This window comes from Myotis nattereri (genome assembly GCF_964212035.1).
Source record: "Myotis nattereri genome assembly, chromosome: 3".
In the NCBI taxonomy this organism is placed as follows: Eukaryota; Metazoa; Chordata; class Mammalia; order Chiroptera; family Vespertilionidae; genus Myotis; species Myotis nattereri.
The window spans coordinates 192,982,598-192,995,005 of NC_138077.1; the positions used below are offsets into that span (position 1 = coordinate 192,982,598).

A 12,408-nucleotide genomic window follows, 5' to 3' on the forward strand; every position below is an offset into this window, starting at 1 on the left:
TATCATACAATATTTGTCCTGTGATGTCTAGCTTATGTCACCTAGCATAATGTCAAGACTCATCTATGTTGTCGCATATGTAGTTTTAAAAAAGGAAAAAAAGCTCTAACTGGTTTGGCTCAGTGGATAGAGCATCCGCCTGCGGACTGAAAGGTCCCAGGTTCGATTCCGGTCAAGGGCATGTACCTTGGTTGCGGGCACATCCCCAGTAGGAGGTGTGCAGGAAGCAGCTGATTGATGTTTCTCTCTCATCAATGTTTCTAACTCTCTATCCCTCTCCCTTCCTCTCTGTAAAAAATCAATAAAATATATTTTAAAAAAAAGGAAAAAAATATACACAGCAAATATTTCAAACTGTAGGAGAGTATATAATAAAGAGATCTCTTTCTTCCCTCCCTATCCCCAATTTCTAGTCCCCCTCGCTGGTTTTAATGTTTTATTTTGGAACACAGTTTATTTTGGAACAGTTACCAACCACTGGTTGCCTTGAGATGTCCTCTTAATAAGATATTCAGTTGGCCTGTAAGGACTGGCTATTCTCTCTTCTAAAAATACTAACATAAAAGCCTGAAACAATGCACATAGAAGATTTTTAAACATTTTAAAAATATTTCACTAAGCTAACATTCATTGAGTGCACTCTATGAAAAATGTCTTTGTAAAGCGGTATGTTGAGGCAAGATTATAGGCTCTGGTGTCACAGAAAAACGAATTTAAAACATTTTTACTCTTGCCCTGGCCAGTGTGGCTCAGTGGTTGAGTATTGTCCCTGCACCCAAAGATAACCAGTTTGATTCCTGGGCAGGCATATGCCCAAGTTGTGTGCTCATTCCTCAGTAGGCCAATGGATGTTTCTCTCCCTCTCCCTTCCTCTCTTTAAAATCAGTTTTTAAAGACATTAAAAACAAAATAAAACACATTTACTCTTTTAAGCCTGTTTCTCAATCTATAAAAAAAGAGTAACACTACCTCAGAAGCTGCTACAATGATTAAATGAGAACATCGAAATTTGACTACAGTTCCTAGTAATATAGCAAGCACTAAAATAATAACTAATTGTTAATTTCCTTCACTGGGCACTGTTGAAAGCACAAAGATGAATCAGAAAACCTCCCAGGTACTTACAATGCAACAGAGGAGTTTATCTCTGCTCAGTAATATTCTGCTGAGAACCTGGCCAACACAACTTCTAGTCTACACTTAAAACTTTTATGAATCTATTTCTAATCTCACTGAAATAGTTATTTGTAAAAGAATTGTGACTTGAAGTGCTAGAATAAAGAGAAAGTTCATTATCTTCAGATCATGGATAGGGTGTATAGCTTTGAGGGGTATACAACTAGCTTTAATCCAAGATCTAGAGAGTCCTGTGACTAAGAGACCATGATGCAACCCAATCTAGATGCAAACAAACTGAACCAGAACAAAGTTTTGAACAAATATGACTAGGATTACAGTCATAGAGAATTAAGAACTGGAAGCACTCCTAGGGATATTTCACACAACCCTAGTTTTACAGGAGAAAAACAGCCCCCCAAAAAGGAAGGGGGGCCCTAGCCAGTTTGGCTCAGTGGATAGAGTATCAGCCTGTGTACTGAAGGGTTTGATTCCAGTCAAGGGCACATGCCTGGGTTGCAGGCTCCATCCCCAGTGGGGGGCGTGCAGGAGGCAACCAGTCAGTGATTCTCTCTCATCATTGATATTTCTCTCTCTCCCTCTCCCTTCCTCTCTGAAATCAATAAAAAAAAAAAAATATATATATATATATATATATATATATATATTTTAAAAAGTGGGGGCGGGGGGGTCCTGGCTGGGTAGCTCAGATGGTTAGAGCATCATGCCCAAACACCAAGGTTTAGATCCCTGGTGAGGGCACTTAAAAGAAGCAACCAATGAATGCATAAATAAGTGGAGGGGGGGGCGTGGATGGGGAGGACAGAGGAAAAAAAGTGGAACAACAAATCAATGTTTCTTCCCCTTCCACTCTCTCTAAAAATTCAGTAAGCTTAATAAAACTTTTTAAAATAAAATTAAAACAAAAAAAGGAATTTACCCAAGGCCCTGACTCTGTGTCGCAGTTCTTTCACATCATCATGCTACCTTTTACCTGTTAAAGAACTTTAAGCCACAAACTCCATCCAGTCAACTCTGATTTCTGACTTTTCTTGCCAGTTACGACCTAAGGAAAACGTTAATGTGCCTTATGAAATTAGTGATAAACATTCCTAAATAATCTCATTATTATTTGGCTAAAATGTGCTCTACTTCAAGCTACAGGGAATGCTAAATATGAATAAATCTGTCCTGGCCCAGTGGCTCAGTTGGTTGGAGTATCCTCTTGTACACCAAAATAGCAATGGTTTTGTTCTGGGTCAGATTTCGGGTTCCATCCCCCAATTGGGGTGCGTGTGAGAGGCAACTGATTGATGTTTCTCTCTCTCCCTTTCTCTCTAAAATGCATTTTTTTAAAAGAAATCTGTGAATACAATGTTTTATATTTTTATTAATTTATTTGAGAGAGGAATAGAGATAGAAACATCAATGAGTGGAACATCGATTGGCTGCCTCCTGCACGCCCCCTACTGGGGATCCAGCTACCACCTGGGCATATGCTCTGATCAGGAATCAAACCAGAGGCCTCTTGGTTCATGGGTTGATGATCAAACACTGAGCAAAATGGCTGTGCTAAAATGAAGTTTTAAAAATTGGACTGTATCAGTGTGGTACCGGTTTTTAAAATAAACTATCATGCCCTTCAAAAAAAAAAAAAAGTATTGGGCTGTAGCCCTAGCTGGTTTGGCTCAGTGGATAGAGCGTCAGCCTGCGGACTGAAGGGTCCCAGGTTTGATTCCGGTCAAGGGCACATGTCTGGGTTGCAGGCTTGATCCCCAGTAGAGGATGTGCAGGAGAGAGCCAATCAATGATTCTCCCTCATCATTGATGTTTCTATCTCTTTCCCTCTCCCTTCCTCTCTGAAGTCAATAAAGACATATTAAAAAAAAAAAAAAGACTGTAGCCCCACCCGTGTGGCTCAGTGGTTGAGTGTCAACCTCTGAACCAGGAGGTCATAGGTCCAATTCCTCATCAGGGCACATGCCCAGGTTTCAGGCTGGATACCCATTGGGGGGGATGCAGGAGGCAGCCAATCAATGATTCTCTCTCATCATTGATGTTTCCCTCTCTCCCTCCGTCCCTCCCTGAAATCAATAGAAATATATTTTTACAAACTGGACTGTAGTTTCCAAAACTGAAGAGCTTTCACTCTTGTGAAAGGTTTAAAAAAAAAAAAAAAAAGATGGAATTGTACTGGACATAAAGGTTTTTTGTTAGTTTCTTATAGGAACTCCAACTCACCTCTTCTACAAAATCCAAGCAAGCCTAAACAGCTGCCAAAATGTTTCTGATATCGCTACAGGGTGTACACCAGGTCATGAAACGCATTTCCCAGTGAAGAACAAACTAAGCCCAATTCGCTCCACAGGTTGTTCACGGCAGCAGCCGTTTTTGGATCTTTCTTTATAAGGCTGTCTAGCATCGAGATAACAGGACAGACTACTACAGACACTATTTTTTACTACAGACAGTATTTTCGCAAACAAAAAAAGGGAGGACCACCTGAAAGGGAAGGAAAATGGTGTGATACACGCCTTTCCACTCTGGACCCACAACCTAGAAATCCTATAAATGACGGTGACAAAAATAATAGTGTTTAATACATATTAGATAACGAGCTAAGCGGTTTTCAATTTAACCTTCACAATTAATCCTACGACGTGGCCACCGTTACTCACCGCTATTTAGCAGATAAGGAAACCGGGGCCCTTGGAAGCGAAGCCCTCTGACCTAAAACCACAAGCGAGCAGGGCCCAATTTTGACGGCGGGCGCGCAGAATCTAGGGGATTTCTGTTCGTGCTGCCACCAGAAGCCTCGGGGCTCGCCCCCCCCCCCGCCCCAGGCTTCCCACACTCCCCGAGGCCTTTCTTTCTGGCCAATGAACAGCCTCCCCGTAAACACTGTACTAGCCCTGGTGGCTTCCAACTTCGGGGCGCCAGCGCTACTCGCCAGCTTCTGCCGCCATGCTCCTCCCCTCAGGCTCACAAAGGCAAAAAGAACAGCTGATCAAAAAGTTGGTTAGATGCGAAGGCAGGCAAAAAAACTGCCTCACGTAAGCAGCACACACGCAGATTATCACTGGAACGCAAGTCAAGTCGGCCTCACCTCCAGCTCAAGGGATGGAAATAAACGTGGGCGTACAGATGCTCCCGAGGCAGATCAATTTGGCCCTTGCCTCCCCTGGCCACGCGGCAGAAAGGACGGAAGAGGTACTAACATTTACCGAGCGCCAGCCACATGCGCCCTAGGGGAAGACAGAACCAGGCCAATGGAGAGTATCGGGGAGGAGGGGGGGAGAAGGGCACGCAAGAGTTCCGGGAAAAGAAAACCAAATAACCTGGTTCATGAGACTGAGGGGTGGGGAGGCGCTCCCAGACAGCTTGCGAGGAGGAGAAAGGGAGGCAGAAACTGCTCCGGAGAAAAGGCAGCCCTGAGCGTCCTGAGGAACTAGGCCGGAGCGCAGGGGAGCCCAGTAGGGCGGGGAGGGGGAGGAGCCGGAGGACGCGGGCCCGCTCGGAGGCCAGGGGGTAAGCGCCGGGGAGCTGCTCCGCGGCAGGCGAGCCCGGGGACCCTGACCCGGACACCGCGAGGAAAAGATAAAAGATGAAATGACTGGAACCGGTCAAACGGCCCTACATCCCACCCGGGGACTCACCTGGGCCCACCGCCGCGATCGCAGCTGCAGCCTCGCAACGGCACAACCGGCCCAAGCCTCGCCCCCGCCCGACAGCGCGCCCGCGTCCCCGCTCTCCGACGGCGACGGCGGCAGCGGCAGCGTCGCCTCACTCCCTCCTGGGAAATGTAGTCGGAGACCTGCTTTTCCTTGCCCACTTGACGGTGCGCTGAACTACGTTTCCCACAAGGCAGATCAAGCGTTAGGCCCGCCGTTTTGCGTCACGCGCCAGGTCGTCGGTGGTCACGTGGGTTGCCCCGTTCCGTCCCCTCCCCCCACCTGGGTGGCCTGGGGAAGAAGGGCGGAGGTGGACGGAAGGGGCGGAGGTGTTGCTGACGCTACAGCCCGCACCATTTTGGAACCAGCCTGGAGGGAGGGCCGGACCCCACCCACACGAGGCCTGCTTTAGCTGCTGAAAGTCTCAGAGCTGAGAATCCGGTCTCCTAGCTTTCATTCTATGCGGGCGCCTTATCGCTTTGTGACCTTGAGCAAATCCTCCGCCTGCTCTGAGCCTCAGTTTCCTCCCCCATGAAACGAGACTCGTTATTTCGACCTCACAGACTTGTTGTGAGGCTCTCACAAAGTAAGGCTCGTGAGAGCTTCTGGTATCCTGGAAGCGCGATTCAAAATGGAGTTGTTTTTATTGTGATAGTGACCTTCCGAGATCCAGGAGCCGGGATGGGCTTCATCGCCCGCCACCGCGCCTCCTCCCCATCCCCGCCTTGGGTAACAATGGGAACCCTGAAAGAGGTTTTCCGATAAAGTGTGGTCCTGTGAAGCTTCTTAAAATGGGTGCCAGAAGTTTCCCGGGGAGTGTAGCCTTGGAATCTACATGATAAAGAGACTTCTCCGGAAATAGCAGGGTTTGGCACAGGCTGATGTGCGCTGGAATTCCTGTCCTAGTGAAGTCGCCTATGAAATTCAAAGCTCAGCATTCATAAATTCATTTATGTATTGTCTGTGGCTGCTATCATACAAAGCAGCTGTGATATTCTATGACTGGCAAAGCCTAAAATGTTTACTATTTAAGCATTGCAGGAAAAGTTTGCTGACTCTTGGCATAGAATCTGGAGGTTTTGACATAGGTCGGAAGGTCCGAGGAGGTTTCCCTGAGAAAGTGGCCCATAAACTTGTAGTTAATCAGGCCAAGAATTGGGGAAGAGCATTCCAGGCAGAAGGAAGAACACACGGGAAAGCACTGCGGTCTGAAGGAACCTGGCACATCCTAAATATTGTTAGGCCTGTCATTGACTCTTACAGGGGTGGGCAAACTTTTTGACTCGATCTTAAACTGGACCGGAGGGCCGGAACAAAAGCATGGATGGAGTGTTTGTGTGAACTAATATAAATTCAAAGTAAACAGCATGACATAAAAGGGTACGGTTTTGTTTTTTGTTTTTTTAGTTTTACTCATTTCAAACGGGCGGGATCCGGCCCGCGGGCCGTAGTTTGCCCACGGCTAGAATGTAACAGCAACTGAAGCTCATGAGCCTGGTGAGGTCCTGAGGAGCCAGATCCTTCTGGGCCAGATAGTCCAGGTCCGGGATATTGGATCTTACTCTGAGAGCAATGGGAAGCCGTTGAAAGGTTTATAACCAGGAGAGGGATTCAGATTTCCTTTTTTTTTTTTTTGGGGGGGGGGGGGGTATTTTTTTTTTTTATTGTTTTTTTTACAGAGAGGAAGGGAGAGAGATAGAGAGTCAGAAACATTGATGAGAGAGAAACATCGATCAGCTGCCTCCTGCACATCTCCCACTGGGGATGTACCCGCAACCCAGGTACATGCCCTTGACCGGAATCGAACCCGGGACCCTTGAGTCTGCAGGCCGACGCTCTATCCACTGAGCCAAACCGGTGTCGGCTAGTATGTTTTTTTAAAGATATATTTTTATTGCCCTAGCCGCTTTGCTCAGTGGATAGAGCAGTGATGGCGAACCTTTTGAGCTTGGCGTGTCAGCATTTTGAAAAACCCTAACTTTGGTGCCATGTCACATATAGAAATTTTTTGATATTTGCAACCATAGTAGAACAAAGATTTATATTTTTTATATTTATTTTATATATTTAAATGCTATTTAACAAAGAAAAATTAACCAAAAAAATGAAGTTCGCGTGTCAGAGGTTCGCCATCACTGGGATAAAGTATTGGCCTGCAGATTAAAGGGTCATGGGTTTGATTCCAGTCAAGGGCACATACCTTGGTTGCAGGCTCCTCCCCAGCCTGGGCCCTGGTCAGGGCACGTGCAAGAGGCAACCAATCGATGTGTTTCTCTCATATAGATATTTCTCTCTGTCTTTTCCACTCTCTTCCACTCTCTCTAAAATCAATGGAAAAATATTCTCAGGTGAGGATTCAAAAAAAAAAAGAGATATTTATATTGATTTCAGAGAGGAAGGGAGAGGGTGAGAGAGACAGAAACATCAATGACAAGAGAGAATCATTGACAGACTGCCTCCTGCACACGCCCCCACTGGAGATCGAACCCTGACTGGGAATGGAATCTTGACCTCAGGTTCATAGATTGATGCTCAACCACCAAGCCACACGGACCAGGCCAGATTTCCTTTTTTAAAGGGTTATTCTGGCACACTGTGAGAATGAATTAGGGCAAATCTGAGTGAAAGTGAAGAGATCAATTAGGAAATTATATTACAGTCGTTCAAATGAGGAGACACAGTGGCTTGATCTAGTATGTTTTCAATGGGGATGAAGAAAAGGGAGATTCAAAAGATGCTCAAAAGGTATTTAGGGCATCAAATCTACTGGACTTGGTGATTGACAGGGTGGAAGAGGTGGGGGGGGGGGGTGTCAAGACTGACCCCCAGGTTTTTAGCTTGAGCTGCTATGTGAATGGAAGCACTATTACTGCCTCCCTCCCCTGCCGTGCTTGTGCAAATCTGCGCACATTCATCACAAGGTACTGAAATCCTCCATTATATTCCTTTGTCTCCCGCAGAGAGCCATCTCTCAAATGGGAACAACTAGCTTGTTTTTGTGTGTGTGTGTTTTGTTCTGTTTTTAACTAGCTTGTTCATGCCTTCCTAGGGCCTGGTGGTGGGCTAGGCACAGAATTGGCAGTAGTAAATGCATATGGACTTTTTCTTAGTTCTTCTTTCTCTTTTTCTTATAGAGGCTCCTCTATTCTCCCAATTGCTCAGGTTCAAAATCTCCGAGGAATCCTGGCTTCCTCGTGCTGCCTCATCCACCGTATGGCGTCAGTCACAAAGTCCAATGTATTCTGTCCCCAGGACATGTGTTGAATCTCCTACCACCCTCTTTCAGGCCTTCTCATGTCTTATCACTGTAAAGTGGTTAAAACCGTGCCTGAGCCACAGTTAGTGGTATGTAAGTGTTGGCTATGATTACGAGTTCTTCCCCAGCCTCCCTGCCTCCTGCCTCTTTCCAACCAGTCCATCCTGTGGAAGGCAGAGTGCTGTCATTCATGTGCAGCTCTGATCGTGTTGCTCCCTGACTTCAGGGCTCTCAGGATCAAACCCGAAATCTCCGATGTGGTCTAACCTCTTACTAAATCTCCAGCTTTACCTTCATTTCCAAAGGCTCTCCATTGCCATCAGGATAGAGGGTAAGCTTAAGGCCTTCCACCATCTGGCCTCCATGATCTCACCAGCCTCAGCTCCTCCATACACAATGGTCCAATCATGTGTGCTATTCTTTTTTTTATTAATATATTTTATTGATTTTTACAGTGAGGAAGGGAGAGGGATAGAGAGTTAGAAACATCAATGAAAGAGAAATATCAATCAGCTGCCTCCTGCACAACCCCCACTGGGGATCGAGCCTGCAACCATGGTACATGCCCTTGACTGGAATCGAACCTGGGACCCTTCAGTCCACAGGCCAACGCTCTATCCACTGAGCCAAACTGGTTAGGGGCATGTGTGCTATTCTTGATGGTACTCTGGGCTTCCTGCCTCCTCGTGACAGCTCATGCCCTTCCTCCCAGTTGCCCCACCTATCAAAGGCTTATCTCATCAGTTCAGGATCCCCCTCTCTCCTGTATACCCCAACTTCTCTCTCTCTCTCTCTCTCTCTCTCTCTCTCTCTCACTTTTTTTTAATCATCACCCCAGGATATTTTTTCATTGATTTTTAGAGCGAGTGAAAGGGAGGGGGAGAGACAGAGGAAGAGAAAAACATCGATGTGAGAGAGACACATCCATTGGTTGCCTTCCACACATGCCCAACAGGGTCAGGGATCCAGCCTGCAAACCAGGCACATGCCCTTGACCAGAATCAAACCTGTGACCCTTCAGTCTGTGGGTTGATGTTCTATCCACTGAGCCAAACGGGGTAGGACACCAACCTCTCTTCTGCATTTGTCAGATTCTCCCGTACATTGTTGTGGTTTCTGCACCTCAATTCCTCCTCTAACCGAAAAACAGAGTGGCCATCTATTGCTGTGCCTGCTCAGCATCCTTCCATTCCTCCTCCTCTGGTAACAGCACTCTAATAATGCTTCAGAAAGCCTTCCTGCCCCCACCCTGGCTCCAGACTGATCAGGTGACCCTGGCTGATCAGCACATTTCATCACTTGGACTTCATTGATTGGCAGGTGACTCAAGCCAGGCAAGCAGGGGAATGAGCATCGGCCTGAGACCTGTGCTGGAACACTGAGAAAGGGACCCTGTCTTCCTTCTGGGGTTGTTCTGGTCACCTTTGCCACTCTTGGAGAGAGCCTTCCTGAGAATGAAGCCTAACACAGTTGGAAAGCGGAGCCATGAGCTGAGAAAGACATATTCCTGGTAATACCATTGAGCCCTTGGATTCAGCCACGCCTGAAGTCAGCAACACCTCTGGACTTTTCCATGCATGAGCCAAAAATGAATTCATTTGAGTTGGGTTTCTGTCACTTCTAAGCTCAAGCCATGACTAGCAGAGAGAAGTGGTCGGAGCGATCTTTGGTGCACAAGAGGCTTTCAGGGCAACAAGGAAGGTGGGAAGGGGAATCAGGACAGACCGAGACCAGCACCATGTGTGACCCTCTCAACTTGAAGGACCTCGTGGAAAAGAGGAGCCGTTGCCTCTGCTGTTGCTCAGACCATCCAAGTACCTTCACCTCCCTCTCTGCTTGCAGAAGATCCACACCAAGCTTTTTGGTCAGGGTAAGAGTTGGCCTGAACTCAGGAGAGGGTGGGGAAGAGGTGAGATGTAAGTATCACTCTCAAATCCTAATACTAGCATTTGTGCCAGCTTCTGGTCATGGGCTCTTCTCACAGAACTGGACTGTGTATCATGTCCTGTGTCCTCTGTAGCCCCCTGGCACAGAGACTGCCATAGTTCTCGACATAAATAATATCAATTGCTCAGATCTTGATTGAATTCCTGCCCCATTCACGCAATAGGAAGGGATACCAAATATACAGATGAGATGCAGTATAATTTCTGTTCTCAGGGGTCTCCAGTGACCGACAGCCTCAGAGGGGCAGGGAAGGCCTCCCACAGAGGAAGCATTTGAGCTGGTTCTTGAAGGATGGGAGGGGCGTTGCCAGGAAAGGGTAAAGGTGTGGAGTTATGATAGGTTCACTCAAGAGGATGTTGTACTCCCCCAAGGAAACTTGTGAAGACTGTTCTGTATGACATCCCCACATACACAGGTACCCGCACGCACACACATCTCTGAGTGAACCAGAGAGAAGGGGTTCACTTCAATTCTCTTCAATCCGCTTATGTGGGCAGAGCAATGGAGACTGGGCACTGAAAGCCAGACCCTTACAGAAGGAAAAGAGGCTCATGGAACAGGTCCTGTGGAAAAGCAGGATGTAACACCAACCACCAGCAGTTGGGGCGTCCCCCTTTGGGGTAACTGTAAGTGAAACATCAATGACCCCTCTTGGACTCAAAAGAGAGTTATTTCCAGGAAAGTCCAAGTCAGACCTCAGGATCAACACAGGCCCCGCTCCAGACTGGGGCTTAGGCCGTAGACCCTGCCTCCCCTGCCCCCCCTGCCTCCCCTGCCTCCCCTGCCCTCCCTGCCCCCTCTTGCATCAGAAGCAGAAGCCTGGACCTTGATCATCTTACTCTCCCAAACAGAACAGGACCTCATTGGCACATTTAATTACTCCTAAGACATGCTTCTTTGAAACAGCTGCCTTTTTATCTTTGGTTTAACTTAGCGTTTTTCAACCAGGGGTGATTTTATCCCACAGATGATACTGGACAATGTCTGGAGACACTTTTGGTTGTCCCAACCCGGAGAGGAGGTTGGGGGGGAATGAGGAGGTGCTACTGACATCTGGTGGTCAGAGGCAAGGGATGCTGCTAAACATCCTACAATGCATAGGGTGGCTCCCACAACAAAAAATAATCCGGCCCCAAACAGCAATAAGTGCCAAGGTTCGGAAACCCTTTATCTTGCTTAGAGAGAAAAAATTCAGAAACATTGAGCTTTAAAATATTCTTAATATCTGACCAGCAGTAACTAGCACAAGGTTGTTGTTTTACAAGCCATCAATAAATTCGTACTTGCTCTCCTTTCCCCAGCTCCTGTATGGGGAGATGGTGGAGGTGGTGGTGGGTGGGGGGTGCTGCAGAGGTAGATTAGGGTTGGGTGGAGATGAGAGATGGGGGTCACAAAGTGAGCACACAAGCTTTAGAGTCACATCTGAGTTCACATTCCTGCCTTGACTACTTTGGCTGTGTGCTTTCAGGCAAGTGGTTCTTTCTGAGCCCGTTTTCCCATCTGTAAAAGAGAACCACTCCCACTTTCCAAGGTCCAGGCACTCAGCTGGTAACATGACTTCCCCCTGAGGCTGTGGGGGAGCCAGCAGAGGACAGAAGATGTTAAGTGTGTCAGCTTTGAGTGGTTGCTGGGGCAGCTGGAAGGGAGACCACTTACCCTGACAGTGTCTGTGTTTAATTCCCTCCAGGAAGGTCCGAAAGTCCTTCTTGCAGTCTAGCTGGAACCTCTCCTTTTCCTTCTATTTAGTTCAGTGCCTCAGCAGGTTGTTGCCACCACAATAGTCTGACTATGCTGCTGAGAAACATACTGAGGTTGTAATTTGCATTTTGGTCTCCTTGCTATCGGTAGGTTTCCTCCTTTTTGCCTGGGGTGAGGACTGAGGCTCTTGCAGGCTTTGAGGTTGCCAGGCACTGAAAGACAGCCCTCAGCGAGGGCTTTTGTTTACGAGGTTGGGCTCTAGGAGACGCGGAGCAGGGTTATTCCAGAGCACAGGGCTCCCAGGCTTGGGAGGGGGGAAGTGGGCCCATCAAAGGAGGCTTGAAGAGTTTTCCCAAGGCTGAAAAAGTGGTGTCTTTGCTGCTGCTGTTGTCTTCACTTGAGTAACAGCAACTTTTCACCACTCCCACGCGGGTCTCCCAGGACCTTGGATCGGCCTGCGTAGCTGCTGTTTCGGGGGAGGGAATGGATGTGCGAGTGCTGAGAGCGGCGGTTGGAGAGTCACAGCAAAAGAGCACCGTGGCCAAGCCACACAGATCCATGAGCATAGCTCACAGCTGACGGATGATCAGAGTCCTCCCCTGGGTGTTCTAGACTGGAGAAGCCCTCAGGGGCTTCCGAGAGGTGGGGCATTATGAAATATTAAATTATGGCCCAGCCGGCGTGGCTCAGTGCTTGAGTGTCAGCCTATGAACCAGGAGG

The 12,408-nt window shown here is 47.5% G+C and overlaps 1 protein-coding gene across 1 annotated transcript in view; it reads right to left on the reverse strand.

The window, feature by feature from the left end:
- Positions 1-4,869, reverse strand: part of THRAP3 (thyroid hormone receptor associated protein 3) — a 54,141-nt gene extending 49,272 nt beyond the window's left edge. The window contains exon 1 of the mRNA XM_081086255.1: positions 4,773-4,869. The gene's annotated coding sequence lies outside the window, so the exon portion shown is untranslated. The remainder of the gene's footprint in view (positions 1-4,772) is intronic.
- Positions 4,870-12,408: the final 7,539 nt, after the last annotated feature.